The sequence below is a fragment of the Coloeus monedula genome (genome assembly GCF_965178545.1).
Source record: "Coloeus monedula genome assembly, chromosome: 10".
Classification (NCBI taxonomy): domain Eukaryota; kingdom Metazoa; phylum Chordata; class Aves; order Passeriformes; family Corvidae; genus Coloeus; species Coloeus monedula.
Window position 1 is genome coordinate 8415825 of NC_138790.1, and position 19859 is coordinate 8435683.

Below are 19859 nucleotides of genomic sequence, written 5' to 3' on the forward strand. Positions count from 1 at the left end.
CACACTGACACCTATGATATGCCAGATCTCCTGCTAAGCCAAATTAAAACCTCAGTAGCTTGTAATAAATTTGGGTTGAGAACTTTTTCCCCTGAGTGTGAGCACATGAGCAGTCTTGGTTTTGGCCACTATCCCCAGAAAAATTGTCTTTGCTGGATAAGTACAAATATATAACGTAGGGCAGCTGTTTGTTGACATGGGGTCAGACAGTTCCCCTGCTTTGCTCTAAAGGAAGCTTGAACAGGGTTTCTGGTCTGACTCACGTTTAAACACTGGCCATTAGCTGTTTGCAACCAATTTTACGAAAGTGCAACAACTTACACTGAAATTCTACTGCAGGAGCACCTAATCTAAACAGCACCTTGCTGAACTGAGGGCTGTTTGGAGTTTTCCCTTGCATCAAAACAGTTTGAGGGTCTTTTTGAGACAGCCTAAGTATGTCTGCCTATTGTTTCAGAGTTAAACATTTTCAAGCCCAGCAGATAACTTACTTGGACAATAAGGCAAAGGCAAAAAGACTCGAGTCAGAACTTCTCACCAATATTAACCATCCAACAAGGAAACAAGTTGGGTCCTTGTTTCATGCATGAGTTGTTCTCACTGATGTTTATTGGCTAATATTTGGTTGTTTTAAGAGTTCTTTGGCACTTTTCCAACACAACTGACAGCTAAATAATATATAATCTGTTTTTCAGCAAAGCAATTACTAAGTAAACTTGAATACACTGAAGGAGTAAACGACAGGTTACAACACCTAGAACAAGATACCACACCTGAAAAAGCTAATATTACCTGAATAACTATTATCTGTAATCACCAGAATATGCTGAAATTATTGCTTTACTTAGGGGAAGATTAAGCCACCTGCTCTTAAAAGTACATACTAGGTACTTGTTTACTGCTCTTCCCCCCTTGCACACACTTAAGAATTCCATAATTATTCTAGCAGCATATTAGTGGAAATTGTGTGTGAATTTCAAGTTTCAAGGCCAGATTGTTCCTAGAGACAAAGTCCTCTTAATCAAGCTACTCATTCCTCTTGAAAAGCAATGTACAGAATCTGGTCTTATGTCAGAGCTCATAACTAGATCTGTGCAAATAGTAGATTTTCAGAAAAATAAAAGAAGATAACCTAAACAGCCAAAATGTTCCATCTTTTCATTGAAATGAGCCCTCTCACTCCTCATTCTCAGCAAAATGGTTTTGAGAGTCAAAGTATTACATTTGAGACAAAAATCAAAACTTCATTTCCCATCCAGCTAGATTAATACGAGCTTAATGATTGAATTAAATACTTTTTTTTCTCCCACAGGTTTGATTGGAAAAAATTAATAGTTAAAATATTTCAATGAATCCATTTCACATATTTTGAACAAAATGTATTTTTTAAGTATTTTCTCATCACTAATCAGAAAGTTGTTATTTGTTGCTACTATCATATATCAATTCTTTATCACACTTATGGTAAGCATGATAAAGCCACCAAGACTTTTCTTTAAGCTCTGCTTTGAATTTCACAGTAGCAGCATTGAAAACAAGTAACAGTAATCACCATCAGTGGGTCTCCCTAATCAAAGGTGTTCATTTAGAACCAAATTGAGGTGATAACCATAGCAACCAGCTGCAGATGGAGAAGGCACAAATTACCACCTCCCTTAGTCCTCTCTGTTAGTTCAATACTTCTGATAATGCTCCATCGTCATTAAGCCATAGGAGAACCCAGAACATCATAACACAATGATGATGATAACAGAGCTGTTTGAACAGCTGCATGGCCTTATTAAAAGACAGTCTAGGTTCATTAAAGTATTATTATATACTGGAGGATTTTCCTGAAGTTATGTGTCTGCTCTGAAAATCACTACACCATGGTGGTAAATACGTCTTAAAGCAATTAAAAGCATTTGTACAGTCTTCAAATACAAGATGATAGATGCCTCTAGCATCCAAAAAAATAAGTATCTGGAATAAACGTGCTATTTGAAGAGGAACTCAATCAAAACCAGATCCTGTCATCTAACCAGTCTGGAAGAGTTTTGACCCAGTTTTGCACTTCCCAGCAGGCCTCTCTCTCTCTAGTAAGCCAGACTGAGGGTTTGTGTACAGAGTTTTTGCAGACAGATACGAACAAGCTTTGCCTTTGCTGCAGGCAGCTTCCACATTGTTCTTCTGACATAAGCAGGATGCAGTGCCAGTGGCAACACCTTACCCTTGAGCAGCTCTCATCTGCACAGTGGGAGCACTGTAACAGCCGTGGCAGCCCAGTTTCTGCTCCAGGAATTGTGCACACATGGCTGAACCGCTTAAGTGCCTGTTTACACATTGCCTGCAGCCCTGCCTCAGCACTCCTCTGCCAAACACCCCTGTGCTTGCAAAACCTCCCATCTTAAATCCAGACTTGGCTCCCGGCTCCAGCCCATTTCTGAGCCAAGTGCAGCACTCATGCAGGCTGCACCAGCATCCACCAGCCCTAACCCTGCCTCACTCCTACACACTGCTCCCAGGGAAGTTAGCTGTAATTCCTCATCCCAGAAAGGAGGTCAGGGAATGAGTCTTTTCTTTTAGTGCTGGGAATCTTACTTGTAGATTGCTATTGTTTCATTGCATGTCTTTATCCTCTGCTCACTGCAAGCATGAGTAACAATGGAGTTTATGCAACTCCTTTTTTTTTTAGTTATCTGCTCTTGTGGACAGGTTTTCTATTCTTATGTGCCATTTAATATCCCATTTTTATTTATACTCCCTCTAGGGGTGCACAAGCTGCTATTACTGGCGGCTGAAGGAATCCCTTCTCCCACAGACTTTTTATTAACCACTTCTTATTCTCTTGAATGTATTTACAATGGTTTAAAGTGCTGGATATTACCAAAACTATAGACAATAAGCTTCAGTACAGACCATTTGTTTCAGGCTGTGTAAACTGCCACAAGAAGACTGTAACCAAGTTTTATCATATGTATTAATTATTGTATGCACTGATGTATATTTTATTATATATGTTAATGTTCTTTTTTATATGTATTAGTGCTTTATTTTATGGACTAAAGCAAGTATTAATTTAGGCAGGCTTTAGAAGTATGTAAATAAGTCTATATTAACCCAAATATATTTATCTGAAGGGAAATATTGATCTTCCCCTGACCAAATTTCTGACTGCCATATACAAGCAGATATAATCAAAACTTTTCAGGCTTTATTGAAGCAGAATTTTATCAAAACTACAGAAATCAAAATCGTGACATGCCCCCATTTCTGCACAAGTCAGTAGGACTGCTAAGAGAGTTTTCATAAACTTCTAGCAGCATATGAAAAACCACTTTTTGAGAATGCTGCTTTTGGAACAAACGTTCCCCGCCTTACTGTGGTCCTAGCAGTCCAAGCGGGAACAGCAGATGGTGCTGTTTGATGTTGTCTTCTCCCCTCATGTTTTATTGTCGCTGGAATTATCACGTTATTCATAATGCATTTTTTACAACATGTGCTAGAGAAATGTAATGCAGGGACCTGTTACATCACCACATTTAAAAACTATTTAATATTTATTCTATAATGATATTTCTTTATTGCTTTCCAGACTTCATTTGAAGGCATATTTCTTAGAATTTCTTACCTCCTCAGAAAGTGAGGGTGGTCCATTTGCCAGCCAGAAGTCATTATCAAATGCATGGTAGAACCAATCTTTGTCACAACTTGTCATGAGAGGAACAAATCCTCCCCAAACTAATTAATTGGTGGGGCCGAAGCCATAGAAAGGGCCAGCAAACATAATTAACAATAACATTTTAATATTTTTTAAACTTCCATCAATTTGCAGAACTCCGAGTACGTGACCCCTATAGAAAATTACATCAGTTATAAACCTGGCAACTTAATTGCTTGTTCAACCAAAAAACCCCCAAACCTAAGCAGATTTTAATGACATCAGTTTCAACAAGCTAACAACTTACAATCAAGTGCCACAGTTTCTCTTCCTGTTGTTAAAAATACAGCTCCAATCTTTGGCTGCAGGACGCTGCGCTCCCTTCCTGTCGCTCTCCCTTGACTGACTTGCTCAACATCACATTCAAACTTCTTGCCCTCACTTTGAAATCCTTCACAAAAATAACCTTCTGCTGCCACTTCTATTTATAACTAATTCCCTGACCTTAATGATTCACCACTTACGTTAGCTTAATGGACATGTCTGCCCCCTCTACTCTTCACTTTTCTCTGCACTCTCTGCAGGATCCGACACAGCTTAGAACACTCCAGTCTCTTACACATTTTCAGTTTTTCCTCCCTGACTGATAAGAGTTTGCAAACAAATAAAGAAAATGCAGCTGAAATAAACTGGGGGCATTGGTATTTCTAGAATATTCACACAAAAATAGTGTGAATTCAAGACACAAATATGCTAAATTATAGACAAAGACATTCTAACACTTCAGTAGGACCATTCACTTGCATGCACAAAAGTCTTTACAGGACCAACTGCATGGTTTGAACATCCCCTGAACATTGCATGCTACCTGTGCTTCTAAAGCACAACCACAGCTCAAGTCATCAACAGCAGCTGAAGGTTTACCTACAAGATACTTGTGCATGTCAGCACAGAAAACAAAAATCCCCAACAGAAAGTTTGGGTGGTCAAATAAAAAAATCTACCATCTTGCATAAGGCAACAAGCAAACAGGAACCAAGACTCAGATGCATCTTGTTCCAAAACACAGCAAGGTTTTTCTTTTAAAATATGTATTTTTCCACAAACAAAGATTTCAAGTTTTATTTTCCTGACCAAAAAAATGGACATTAGTCAGCCTCCCCACCACTGTTTTCCCTCTCTCTGTCACTACTCAGAACTTTTCAGCTGTGAAGGCAGTGGGAAGCAGTAGTGTCAGACCAAGGAAAACAATCCTATTTCTTTCCTTCAGTGCAGGGAAAGGAAACACTCAGAGGATAAGATCACCCCACTTCCCCACCTTCCAGCTCCGTTTAGAGACTGGCACATTTGCAAAAGCTGTTCCCAGGTTTTGCAAAAGTCCTTCAAGCCTGGGAAAAGCAGGAGCAGCATTGCTGCTGGGGGCAGTGACCTTCCCACTACTTCCAGTGCTATCTCAAACAGGTACCAAACGCGGCAGCTGAGGTGGGGATCCCCTGAAGGGCTCCACTCAGCCTGGGCAGCCTCAGCCTATGAGGGCCACAAAGGGCCTGGCACAGCCTCATCACTGTGAGAGGCATGCAGCAAAATCAATGTCAAGTTTTAGAGTGCTGATATAAGAGCTCCTCTAGGAAGGAAGAGCAGTGGCCTGCCAGCCAAGGAGAAGGACTCTCTTACTTGTCTCAGTTTGTGATGTGAAACAAGGCATGTTAATTCCTGCATTTACATGAGACATCTGGTTTTGGAGAAATTTTCTTATAGTACAGTCTTAAAAGAGACTTAATTGCATAAACAAAAACAGCAAGAAGAGCAGGAGAACCTGCAGTGTGAGGAAAGGAGGGATAGGAAAAAATAGGACAATTGTGCCTGAAGGATGGGGGTGGCTGCCATATAGGTACAGCACAACCACCAAGCCATGTCCCTGAAACCCCCTCAGAACCTCAGCTGAGAATGGCTCCTGATCCTCCTGCACCATCAGCCAAGACACCATACATGCTGCACAGTGGTCTTACACATTTAATACACTTCGTCTTTTTAAAACAACATTTTTCCCCAAATTTTTTCATGCCTTATTTATAAGAGGAGATATAGTCTATCTCTGAGGCAGCGACACACATTTCAACACTCAGCAGCAGCTGTGAGGAAGGTTAGGAAAGTGGCTCTTTCCACACAAGGAAGACCAATTTAAAGTTAAGCCAGGGCTCTGAAAGAGGAAGCATCTCCCCTCAGCAGCCTAAGACATTTAGCACTGCAGGCATCCATAACCAAGGTGCTTTTTTTCTATAGTTACCTGGGTTGCAGGCACTGCAACTAGTGAAATGGAAGCTGACATCTCTCTGGACAACTAAAGGAACATGGGCTACTTTTTAAATTCAAACCTCCCATTTTCATATCATCGTTTTGGACATGTTCACATTTTGCAATCACTTTCTTTGGCTGTCCATGCAAATGCCTCATGTACCCACTGCCTTGCAAAATTTCAACCCCTGAGCACATGCACACAGGTTAATTTTTTTTAATTCATGTCTAAAAAAAAAATATATACAATGCTATATTGGCATTTTCTCACCATGGAGAAGTTACCAAATCCAAGAAGGATTTGGTTAGAGTACTGTCAGGCATTTAGGACCTCCCAGGCACAGACCCAGCCAGACTCCCCTCCTTTCATCAAAGCCTGCTCCAGCAAGAACAATCCCTTCTTTCCTAAGTATGTGCCACTCCTTTTTTCTTCTCCCAAACTTCCTTGTTTTTCAAACTCCTCTGCCAATTGCTTATCCCATTTGCCACTCTATTTCCCACTCTTCAGAGCAGGCTTTAACATATTTCCTTTGTTCTTTGCCACCTTCGCACACCCTTTAATGAGCCAGGCAGATTTCTCAAAGTTTTTGTGTGTCACACTTGGTCTGCCCACTCACCACCAGGCACAAACACGACTCCCACAGCTCCTGGGAAACACAGGCTTGGGAAGCTGGACATGCAACCCTGCTGCGTTTTTAACCCTATCACTTCCCTGTTCCCACTTCCCGTGCAGGTGCCAGCAGGGCTGTGCCAGGGGAGGGAGGTCAGGGAGGTGCCAACAAGAAGCTCTGTCCCTCTGGCAGCTGGATCTGTTGGTGCTGGCTGAAACTCCTTGGTTCAAACTCTTTCAAACCCAAATGGACAGATGCAAGCAATCCAAAGGTACTTTCATATGCTACAAACTCACACTTAGTAAAATTCTTCTTTTGCTTCCCAGCTCTGCTGCACTTCCTGAGTGTTCTCCTACCTGTCCGTGATTCCTGCTACCTCAGATTTTTGCTGTCTGATGGGAGAAGGTCGTTTCTGGCTTGTTCAAACTGGCCAGTATGACCAAAATAAAGCTCCACCATTTTTTTAACCCAGTTAGTGAGAAGTAACTTCTTGTACACCTAATTCTTATTAAGTGTTGAGTTCTCCCCAGAAAACCATTGAAAGAAGTTGCTGTGACATTAAATTTTTATAGGGAAGATGGAAGATGTAATGTAAAATTCACATTTCTCCCAACCTTTCATTTTCTGACAATTATACCCCTTCTTTAGATAGGATAATGAAGGCCTTGAGCTCTCATCAGCCCCCTGAACTCCATCTCATTCAGGAACAGTACAGCTGTACAGACCATTTGGTGGTGTTCCCCTCAAACAAACCAAGTGTCAGTCCAGGGATTTCCTGTAAGCTCACTGCCAGCTGTAGTGCTGGGGAACCCACAGGGGAATTCTGCATCCCCTGGCCTTGCTCAGCACAGTTTGGGGACTGCTTGTGATATGGAGCACTTCAGACTGCATGTGGCAATCCAGCACCTGCAATGTGAGATGCTGGAATGAAAACATGCTGATGGGATCTGGCAGCTGGCAGGATGGCAGCCAGCAAAAGAGAAGGGCAAACTTCTTACTAAGCAAAGCTTTACTCTGATTCTAGAAACACATTTGAAGTGTCCAGGACATATTTAGGGTATTAGGCTATTCTATACTACACTTTCTTTACTAAGTCCTTCAGCAGGGCTAACTGTGAACTCTGTAGTCAGTAATCAATTTATTTCCAAAGCTTTTTCTACCAGAGGACTACAGAGATGACAATAAAGGAAGAATTTGTACTTCCATAAAGTATATAGGTATTTATAACGGATCACCCACCTATACTATTCCCAGAAATACCTTAGAGGATCTATCGCAAAAAGAAATCACTTTGGGAGTAACAGTCAGCAATTCTTTTGCCTTATTACAGAAAGAAGCACAAGACATTCATGTGGTTCTGGTGACAGCTGAACCTTGAGCTGTAAATTTAAAGCATTAATTGCCAGCGGCACAGTTTCTACTGCACCATGTTCATTATAACTGCTCATATTTTTAACCCCACCAGAATCCAGCAGAAGTGGGCTAGTAAGTATTCACCTGTGGCAATTTAAGTGTCACATTCAGAAAGTATGAATAAAAATAACTCAGAGGTTGCTATTTAGTTTACAAATCATGCAGGTAAGAACTAGGAAGAGTGGAAAATGTCAAATGTTAGCTGAATACTATATTGCTACATTGTGATTTTCTATATTCAGCTTCTGAGGAAGGAGGAGAAGGTCACAGGTGACTATATATTTACAAACTGTCATTTTATGTAAATGCACCTGGGGAAATGAAGATAACAGCAAATTCTGTACACAAGCCATTTATGACCATCAGCAGCTTTTGAGCATTACATTTTATCCAGAACTAGTTGCAATAGTCAACACCACGAAAAAAACCTACCCACATTACTGTAGAAACCAAACTGTGCTGAGCTTCCTACATTGCTAAACCTAGGATTTAATTTAATGAACCTGGGCAAGATCATCTTTGTTTTGTTTTGCTTCCAGCTCCTCCTAGAAGATATCCTAAGCACATCCCAAGAAGTATAGGCAATTTTCAGATGTTGGAAGTACTCAGGTATTCTCTCTCTGTAGCTACATTAACAATTTTCAAATGCTGTTAGGCAGTGCCTGTTACTGACAGTACATTTGGGTAACTGCTTCAGTCAGGATATATGTAGTCTATTCTTGCACAGGCAAGAAGCCAGAAGAAAAGTAAACAACCCACCTACCTCTAGAAACTAATCCCACAAAGAAAGAAAAAACTGTCATCAACATTACATAGATACAGGAGTATTTCCCTTCTGTCAAATTTCAGTCCTGCTAAACAATCCAACAAGCTACAACTAACACAAAATGAAAACTCAAGAATGGAAAACTTGGGTGGTTTTCACTACATCCTTGTATCAGAGAGTTTTCCAGACAAAAATATCTCAAGACTCTCTCCATCTTCATTCTTCTATACCGGCTGCCACTGTAGCTGTGAGAGGTGTAATCACCACACAGGACAGGCCAGACTAACGGTAAAGAAAACTTACAGCATTTTCTACCTTGCCCTGAATGCTTTTACAGCAACCAAAAGTTCAGCATTCATAAAGATCCATGAGTCACCTCCTAACTCACAGAGCTCTCTAGTCAGGTAGATAGAGACTTCTACAAAATTGAAGAATAAACAGTGACATATTTCAATTAAATACAAGCATTGACCCATACAGCATTAAGAACAGAAAAAACCTGTGGTCTGAAAAATTAGTTTATGCATGACAAGTGTCTTCAATGGCCACAAGGAGTCAGGACAGCCATTGGAAAAGCTGATGAAACTGCTCAAAGCTACTGCAGAAAAGCACCTCGTGTGTTACTGCTTCACAGTACAGAGAAGCTACTTGCTGTACCCCAGCCTGAGAGTAAATGTACCTCACGATTCTCCCAAAAAGCAGAAAAACTGAGACCTCATGCTCGTGTCACTCCAACAAGGGTTTACTGAGAAGCTGCACGGAAGGTTTTTCAGGGAAACATCTGTGATTACACAGTTATATAGTATCTGTAGGCTTCTTTCAAGCTCCCTTTGGTGTGAGTAAAAGGCTTCAGCTTTCACAGATATCGTTCATGACTCAGCCACGGTACCGCTATCCTTGAGAAAAAAAAAATCACTGAACTTGCACATCCAAATGAGATGACAGGGAAGAGGACAAAAAGATATTAAATATTTCTTTATACCCAAGGGAATCTATATGCCAGCCCATCTATTCCACGGATGTACAATTTCTCTGGCAGGCTGAATAGATCTCACCATTTACCTAAGGAGATATTCATTACTACTCTAAATCTGTACCAATCACTCATCTGGGAGATGGGGCTGGGAAAGGCTGAAGCTAGAAGCTCTGCAGTAAAAGACACAGAACAACTGTAAACTACAGGCTACAGCAAGATAAATAAAACCTGCATTTATCTCTTGCTTTGGTATAATGTGACTGCTAGGATTTATGGCCCTGGGCATATCTCATGTCATATGAGAGTCTCTCTGCCTGGGAAGAGTGTGGTTGTACGGCACACCACAGAAGTGCAACGGCTGATGAACTGATTAGTCAGAACACAGCTTTTTTTCTTTTCCCCTGCTTTTTTCTACTTTTCCCAGACAGCACTGTAACCCATGGCCACACTACCTTATCTAAATTCATGATCATATGTTGCAATCTCCTCAAATACATGGTTTATAAAGTTAAGATGTCTTAGCATACCTTTTACAGAGCTACTCAAATTTACAACATTCAACATCACTGTGCCTCTGAAAGTTTATTTTTCCATCCTCAGAGGATCTAATTCCCCATCAGCCATGGAAGTACACATGGAAGTTTTACGTATAACAGGAGAGAGAGGAGAGTGAGCTAATCAAAATACTCTGGTTTGTTTGGGGTTTTTATTTGTTTGGTTGGGGTTTTTTATGATACATATTTTTGACCACTTAAAAAAAATCTCCCAAATATCTGGATCTGACAAAAATTAGATCATATTGTCCAAATGGATATTTTCTGTGAAACAGATTTTTCCATCATCTGAACTGTAAAGCCTGGTTGTATCATATATTTTGCCTGTCCTTCCACAAGATCTTGCAGTACTCACCTCACTTCTTTGAGGTGCAACTGCTAATCATTTCCAGCAAGTATCAAAGTGACCATGGGGACACTTCCTTTGGAAAATTTAACAGAATTTCCAAACCACATTTCCAGTGGATGGGATATATTGATTTAAATTACATCTGTTTTTAAATCTATACAAAAGCTTGCAACTATGTTGTAGCAGCTTCAAAGAGTCTCAATTCCATTAGATGAGAGCACACACTGTAATCTAAAAGCAACTCAGTTCTGGTGCCTTCACAATCTCTCTTGCCAGAGAAGCAGATGTCTAAATTCCAGTTGTGAAACAAAATGAACCTGTTCTACCTCACCTCATACTTAAGGAAGCAGAGAACATAATGCACAGTTACAAGAGTGGGTTTAGTGGTGATGGTATTTTGTTAGTGACTATTACTACATCAGGTTTGGTTCTGTGTATAAGACACCAAGAAAATCCCAAACCACCCAGGCTTACAAGGGAACAGCCTTTACCACAGCTTCATGGCATCACTTAAAACCATGGGCCATTTCATAGACTGTCACACCCTGCAACTCACTGGTGGAGATGGGCACCTGCCTTTCCGATCCTCTCTTCAGAAGACACAGTTGTACCATTCAGCACAAACAGTTAATTTAGAGAAAACAATTCTCTGCTGATAGACAAGTGAGGTACCTAAAATCCTACTGCTGGTTGGAAACGGGTTCAGTCTCTAAAAACAAGAAAGCTCTGAATTGCCTGTTACAAATAGAAGGGTTTATGAATTATTTTCCCCCTTTCAGTTAATACTGCAGACTCAACACATCTATAAGCCATTGAGACAAAGTTCAGTTTCCTGTTTTATCAACAAAATTGACAGGAAAAAAAAAAACCCAACAGAGCTGCACAACTACAGCCAGGGTTTGGAACAAACCCTTTCAAACTGTGGTAAGACTACCAGAATGCCAGAAGAAGAACTCACTCTTCTGCCTCCCAAGGCAGAGCCTCAGTGAACACGGAACCACAAGATGATATTTGCAAGCTCATTTTTCAGCCTTGAAGAGCAGTCCTGCCCATCTCTATAATTTGTAATCATACAAAATATCTGTCTGAAAATGCTACTAAATGCCTTTAGAGAGAAGAGCGTAAAACAGATATATCATTCTCAGCCACACACCAGAACTTGTGTTTTGGGCTGTTTATGTATATTTTTAAGATTACAGCCAGCCAGTTCAGCTATTTGAGCATGATGTAACCATCCAATCCAACAAGTAGAATTAATAGCATCCACTCACGTCTCAGAGTATTGTTAAGTATCATCATCTTGATCCTATTATCCACCCTTCAGTCTTCAAACTTCACATTGAACAGTAGTGCAATTCTTCCAGGCTTTAGCAGGAATGAGGCTGGAGTGAAAAATTAATTAATCGCTGGACTTGACCCCTTTTCCATCATCAAAATGACTATAATTTTCTGATTTTACTATACTGCAGGAAAGTGTGATACTAAGCAGAAATAAACATTATCTTAGTGGAATTTTTGTACAGGAAGCTTTTCACTTTGTGCAAGAACCAACACAAGATAACTTTTAGTGGAAACAACAGAAATGTTCTCATTGACTTCTCACCACTTTGGATCTGATCCTAAGTCTGCAGTTTTCTTCTGCACTGTAAAAATACAGGCTCAGGATAAAGCTCTCTGCAGCTCTATTTATTCAGCTTGTGTCGTGACAGCTTGAGAAAAAATTCCCACTTACTCCTCCAGTGAGGAAAAAGTTGAAAATAAACAGCTCACCAGAGCACCAAAGCAAAAGGAAACATGAGATTAAACACCAGCATTTTACATCTCTATTTTGTCCACTAAAACCACAAAGACACTAAGATTTTCTGGCTCTGAAGCAGCACTTCCAATAAAAATCAATAGAAGTATCACCACCAATCTTCAGGGGAACAGTTGGGCCTATAGAGGTTTTTTTTTAAAATCCCATCCTAAACTCCCAGAGAAGTGTTGACAGCTTGGGTCACTAGAAGCTTGAAGGCCATTTGTGGCAAAGCCAACCTCACTATCTAAACACACTGCAACAGCAGTTGGTCTTGTTGGAAGAGGAAATGCAATTTCCAACTACTCCACTCCTTCCTCTGCTCTCTTCTGAAAACACCAGTGGAGTGTGCATCCCGCATCCAAGTGGAGTTAACCAAGGTCCAGGAAACCTCAGAATCCAAGGTGGCCTCAGATTTCTCTGGCCAAAATGCTTGTAATTCTACTGCCTAACATGGAGTTTCAAAGCCAGGCTAAAATCTGTGATATTGTTACTCTTACTTCTCTTTCATTTTATGATTTATTGAGTGCTAATACTTTCCTCTCTTCCTCAGACACAAAGGAGTTTATGACCAGTCAGGCAGCAGAGACAAGTTTGACCTGTGTGCTGTAATAAATCAGGTGCCAGGAGCAGATGGAGAAGGGTTAGGAAGCACACTAAAGTCATTTTTGAGTTACACCTGTGGTATATGGGCTGCCCAAAAAATTTTTGACCACATAGCTCAGGAATTTGTTTTCAAAGCCGGCAACAACAAAAGGGAGGTAACAGGGGGGAGAATGTGAGCTGTTGTGGGTCCCATTTAACAAGAACTCACAGACTCTACAGATTTCCATGGCAAGGATCAGCAAATCTCCACTGGGGTTTTTTGTCAATGTCAAACATAACTATAAATCTCATTTTTATTTTCTATATATTTTTTTCTGTTTCATGGAAAAATGCTGCTAGGAATAAAATCAACCTTTTCATACAAACACCACTGGAATTATATCAAAAGTTTTAGCCAAGCTTTGCGGATGGTGGGATTGGTGTGATTGCTTGAACTTAAAATTTCTATTGTGGGCTAAATTTATACAATATATTTGGTCTCCAGACCACATTCCTTTTCCTGCTTTCATTTCCATCTGTCATATCACCTCTGTACTTGTCCTTGAATATTGTTGCAACTTTGTAATTCAGTGTTTCTGTGGCTTTTTCTTAGGCCACTACTTGAAAAATTTATTTTTTGTCATCTCCAGACCAAGATGAGGCAGAACAGGCAAGATTCCATACTCCCAGGAACAAGACAAACTAAACACTGAGCACAGAAGCTCATGCAGAGGCTCCACTTAAGTCAACAGAAGCCACATGTGGCCATTCACCTATGACTTTGAAAGTGTTTACCTTAACCATTACTGGGGTCAAAGCAACACAATGGGCTTGCATTTTTCATAGATGAGCTTCTAGCAGCACAAAGTGAAAAGCAAATGTGTGACAATGACATCTACTCAAAAGTGCCTGTTCAGATATCACCAAACAGTCCCTGCACTGCCACGGCACTCAATTACTGCTCCTCCATCCTTAATACGGTCTCTTACAATTAAAGCTTCCTTTTGCAGTGTCTCATAATTTCCACCAAACTCAGGACACTTAAACAGGTTAGCTTGACTTCTGCCTCAGTACTACTTTTGTTTCATTTAAGTTTTTGAAGAGAGTTAGAAATTGGGGGTTTTATAAGGGAAAGAACAAAGGGGAAAAGTTATTCTCTTTAACATCTGTTCTTTCCACTTCCAGACAATTAGAAAAGCTGTATTGCTGAGTGTTATTTGTCTGATGTTGTTGTTCCTTAAATATTTTTAGATATTTTCCATCATTTCCCATAAAATCCTAGGCCAAAATACCGCTCAAAGCATCGCAGAATTTGTATGCTGTTAAAAAAGACGGTATTTTCTCCTTGCAGGAAAAAAAGCTTGTTCAGCTTCTCACATGTGTGTATAGGCATAACAGTTACAAATGACTAAATTGAATGAGGTGATATTTCAGAGGAAATAAAACATTTTTCTACTATAAATGTTATTGCCTTCACTCTCTTGACCTGGATCTGTTTTCTGAAACCAGAAAAAGGGTAAGTCCATGTCTCCAATAGTAGAGTGGTTCTTACATAAACGGTTCAATAGTCAGGAAGATCTTGCTGTCTTAGGATGGATCCTTACTGATACAAAGAGCACTATGTATAACATGCCAGCAGTGGGAGAGGATTGAAAATAAGTTAAAGGGAGCTTCCTAAATTAATTTATCAAAAATAGGCAACTTAACAAATGTTTTAATTAGAAAAAAAGAATTAACTTTCCTTTTAGTACAGCTTATGAGTTTCTTGAAGACTTTGCTTTGTACAGGACTTTCTATACTCCCTCAGCTTTTCTGCCAGGGCTCACCAAAAGGTTTGCAAGTGTCAGCTGCAGAGTCAATGGCAACAATACAGAATAACCACCCAGGATTTGATCTGCCAGCGCCAAAGCTTGATTGCCACTGGACAGCAACATGTGACGCATCAAATTCAAACCAGTCATTCAACAGTGAAGACAGCTTCCTCATCTTACTGTACTCTGGATACCAGCCATGGTTTTCAGCACCAGGAGGAGGGGTATTCCTGCTAACAAGGCGAATATTTGCAGTGAATTTAAAGTAGCAATCCCTTTCCGCATTAAAGATACACCTATCTCTGCTGGCTAACAGGCACTGAGTCTAGTGGTTGTTTTATCTCTGTTTCTTACTGACTTATATCCTAGTCCAGTCACATTATATTCTTACAAATGTAAAACATAGGAAGTGCCTAAAATCATGACCTTTTATTGTCTATCTTTTGTTGTTGAATTTATGAGAGAAAAAATAAAAGAAGCAAACTCAGTCAAGCCATGAAGCAAAGAGAGACAGCAGTTACAAAGATTACATCACTGGCTGATTTCATCTTCCCAAAACCAGAGTGTATTCTATTGAGTTTGATGTGCCAGGACCAGAAATTGGGAAATATATCAAAACAAATATTTAAAAAGCAAATACACATTGTTGCTCTGAGATAGGATTGTTTAAAATATAAACAGCTACGCAAATAAGAAACACATTGCCTGGAATACATGAAATGCAATGCACACTAACCAGCAAAAGGAAAACTGGGGACTTGGATCCTCACTTGCTGCTTTGGCATCACGCAGCTGTACCCCTTCCACTAGAACTAAAAGTTTGGCCCAGATGTGAGAACAGATAAGGTGTGACCATTCTTAGGCAGTATTGGAAACCTATGGTGCCCAGGAAAACTGCTTGTCTGAATTTGCAGTCTCTTTCTTGCCTTTTTTTTTTTTTTTCCATTAATTATGGGTTTTTTCCTCTCTTCCTAACAAAATCCCTTGACTGCAGCTGAAACACAAACTGCAATCCACAGCACATCCACACAGCCAGTCAGAACAACAGGACTTGCTGTCTATCAATACATTTTCCCCGACTTTAGACAAGTGACATTCCTGTTCTCCTGAAAAACATGTCACATGAAAGTTTTGCAGAGCTGTAAAATTTAAAGCTACACGACTCTTCTCTCTACTGTCTACCATTCCTCGGGATTTGACACTCTATTGTGTAGGTGAAAAACTCCTCCAGTAAACACAGTTCCTTTAGGCTCTCTAAATTAAGGAAGATGTTGAGCATTGTGGAATGAACAGGAGGAAACGAGAAAAATTACAGGGTCTTTTCAACTGCAGCTTCCCTGGAACTACGGCTGATGGGCTGAACACAACACAGGTGACTGTTTGAGACAGAAATGTGAATGCTCAAGCCTGATTTGACTGGATTAGCACTGAGAGCCTGAGACAAGAGCAGCTATAAAGTCACTGTGCTCTTTTTCTGTGCTGCCTACCACTGTAGCTGCTCTCATTTGCCAGGCTGAAAGTGGATTCACGAGTATGGTCTGCTCAGGGTAACTCTGTGGTGAGGTTTTAAATCTGCATACACCAAGGTCATCTCCAGAAATGAACACTGCTTCTCTGACTGTGTGAACAGAGTGGTACATATCTGTTAAAGGAAGTGGACAAGTTGATGTCACTAAGCTCTTTTCATTAAGTTGGTGCCAAAAAGAAGAAGGCACGAAGTTAAACATGAGGCTGTGGCACAGATCAGACAAAATTTATCCACCCATCACACAGCTGAGTTGAGCAACAAAAGAACACACTGAGCAAGGAAAGTAAACAACAGTGGTCAGTTCAAAGGAGACTTGAATCCATGTTTGTGGAAGAAAACAGAAGCTGCAGCCACCAATTGAACTTGTTAGTTCCCAGTGGTGATGGATTTGTTGATTAGATTTTTTCCGGGTTAATAAGGGCAGGCCTCAATGGGTCAATAAGCTTCTCATCTTGTATATTCTACTGGTAAGTAAACTAACAATATTAGATAGTCAAAGCATGGAAGAATAAAAAAAAGTGATTAGGCTCTTTTGTTTCGCAATATCTGCTTTCCCTTGCCATGAGGTTGATGTGCTGAACTGTGGATTCTGCAGCAAAACCTGAATATAAAACAGTGAAAGGGTGAAGCATTTAGTTTTGACCTAAGCACATTTGGGTGGTATAATGATGAAAGACAAGAAGCAAAAGTTAAAATGAAAAGTAAGGAGACAACTGAGCAATGTAAAAGCCTAAGGTCTTCACCTTTCTCCCTTCTTTTCTGAGTACTGAAAAAACAAGTCACAAAGAACATGACACCATTCAAAAGAAACCTGTCTCACAGTGTGTCAGGGGAATCCATTTATTTTACTGGAATCTTGCCTGACTGTAAATGGACCAAGTGTGAAATCAAAGCAGAACTGAAGCAGAAGATTCTCAAGAGAGACCAAAAAGGGAGAATATGTAGAAATCATTTACCCAAGAGTGATCGAACACCCCAAAATTCAGACCTTAAGAATACATCCCTACGTCCTCTTGGGATAGAGGTCAGCCGTAACTGAGAAAAGGAGGAGACTGAGGAAAGCAGCCTTCAGGTAGGTAAAAACCAGCAGAAGGTGCATTCTCTGGCCCCAAGAGCAAAGAGGAAACAGGCAGGAAAGGAGAAGGGTTAACATTTCTTTCTGGTACAGAGAGAACAGCAGGTGATAGACACTAGTCAGAAATTCAGATGATGAGAAAGTAGGTCCAGGCTGATTTTCAGGAAGAAGGGCGCTGTATATGGCTCTCCAGTGGCAGAGTCTACTCCTAAATTGAAGATCGAAGCCCAGTCAGGGTAAACAAAACTTGTAACTGAAACCAGCTGCAGTCCTGTGTAACACAAATGGACTAAACAGATTGCATGGCTCACAGCAAGTGTGAAACTGGAGGGATTTTCAGAGCTCCACCCAGAGCCAACACTTATCTTATCTGTTCTTAAAAGATTCCAGAGAAATGTTTTCTTAAATTTTCCTCTGTTAGCAGAGCTACCCCTCCTATTGGAAAAGGTTTCAGAATATGTAAATCTATTAAAATCAGAGCACAATAAAACTTTATATTCAAAGAAGTATAAAATTTTACAACTACAATCCAATCACCCAATCAACTGTATTTAAAAGAATTTGTGTTACAAGAGGAAGCTCTGTCTTTAAAAAAATAATCTGTAAAATGTAACTAGACTCAGTAACCGCACTTCCACAGTTGATTCCAATTTTCTGTAACAAGGAAAGTGTTCCTGGAAATATGATTCTTATTGTTACTTAATGTTGATGAGTTACTCAACCAAAACTAATTAGTTCTAGAATGGAAAAGTTGTATATGTGAGTTAGGCACGGTCTCTGGAAAAAGCACTGTTGTAGATTAGCCCTCCTTTATGGAATAAATGCAGGAAAGGCAAATAGCCTATTTCTGGAGTCTGCAAAATCCAGCCAGGTACTACTGTGCCTTTACCTTTGTACACTTTCTTAATATGAGGAGAGCAGTACAATTGCAATGATTTTTTTAAAGGTCAGGCAGCAAGAACAAAAGAATTACTTCCCAATTTCAGAACAGCCTTTGAAATGCTTGTGAAATGGAGGTCATTCCAACTTGTCTTTACTTAGCCTAAGCACCAGCGGGCTGATCTATTCAAGCGATTTATGCCAGCAGGTAACAACAGCCAATTCAGACCATTACCTGCTTTGGTCTTGATCACACCATGGACTCAGTTCTAGTTCAACAAAACAGGTAACAAGATACTCTGCATTTGTCAAACTATGGTGGACTGAACAGACACGAAACCAGGCAACAGCTACTAGATATTTAGTAAACTATTCTCCTGTAGTAAAGATGCATTTTCAGCCCTCAAGAACTGAGTCCCTACAAACCAATGATCCACACCTCAGAAGAGAAAACCAGACTAACACCTCAGCTGTTGTATCTGTTCAGTTTAGTATATAAAGCAATTATGACTATGAAGAAATCTTAGACAAAAATTATCTGCTCTTCTGAACGTTACATACTACTGCTTGCTCTTTCATATGTAAAATTCCTTCCTATCAAGTTGATAAAGTGAAGTAAATAGATGTTAGTCTACCTGGTTAGTGGGCAGAGACACACCAGAAGTTGATAAACCAATCTTAAAATAAATTTTTATATAAGTGAGTATAAATGCTCTCAGAAAGGCTCCTATTTCATTTCATTAACCAGCAAGGGTGCCTAATCTGAGCAGTTTTGACTGAACTGCTAAGTGCAGAATAGAAGACCTATCCAACTTTACTGGAGTCAAAAAAAAAAAAAAATTAGGGAGAAAAAAACCCCAAAGCACCACCAACAAAACCACACTAACTTAGTGGCAAAATTTTATGGAAAACCCAAAAGCTAGAGTTCAGTCATCAAGAAAATGATCAGGTTAATTCCTGTATAGCACCAGCAATGAAGAGATGCTTTAACTCAGAACAGTTTCTTGCATGTAAAAACATCATGGGAACTGCAAGGAAACATTTTATAAATTGCAAAACTTACTACAGGCGAAGTCATCAATTGACAGCCTGACCTCATCCAGGGACATCTAAACCCTAGAGGGAGATGTGATTCAATAAGTTCTGAGTCACCAAACTATTGTTACAGCTATTCTTTCTGGCCAAAAAATTTTCCACTTGTGGGTTTTCCATGTTTCAGCAGGTTTGAAAGGTATTGTTTTCATGGCAACATTCTACAAGGTCAAAGGGGGCAAACATTCCTATCTGCTCTCCCTACAAGGAAGGAGAGAAGAAAATTTAAAAATAAGAAAAAATCCCAAAAGATCTGGACTGGTTTGGCTAAATTTAAGCATGGTTGAATTATCATCACTGAATCTCTGAGAATTGTTAATCGAAGCACAGTTTCCCCCAAACAACCATGAGAGACAGCTGAAGCCACTGTTCTGTGTCTTCAAACACCAATTCCAACGTGGAGCACCAGCACTGTTTGAGGTAGGAGTGAACACAAATTTTAAGTCCCTGAGATTAGCATTTCATCCAGCAGTAACACATAATACAGGAA

At 40.0% G+C, this 19859-nt stretch overlaps 1 protein-coding gene across 1 annotated transcript in view; it reads right to left on the reverse strand.

Annotated features, from left to right (window-relative positions):
• The window catches only part of EPHA4 (EPH receptor A4), a 239238-nt gene extending 235230 nt beyond the window's left edge, over positions 1–4008 (reverse strand). Inside the window, exon 1 of the transcript XR_014226696.1 lies at positions 3948–4008. The gene's annotated coding sequence lies outside the window, so the exon portion shown is untranslated. The remainder of the gene's footprint in view (positions 1–3947) is intronic.
• Positions 4009–19859: the final 15851 nt, after the last annotated feature.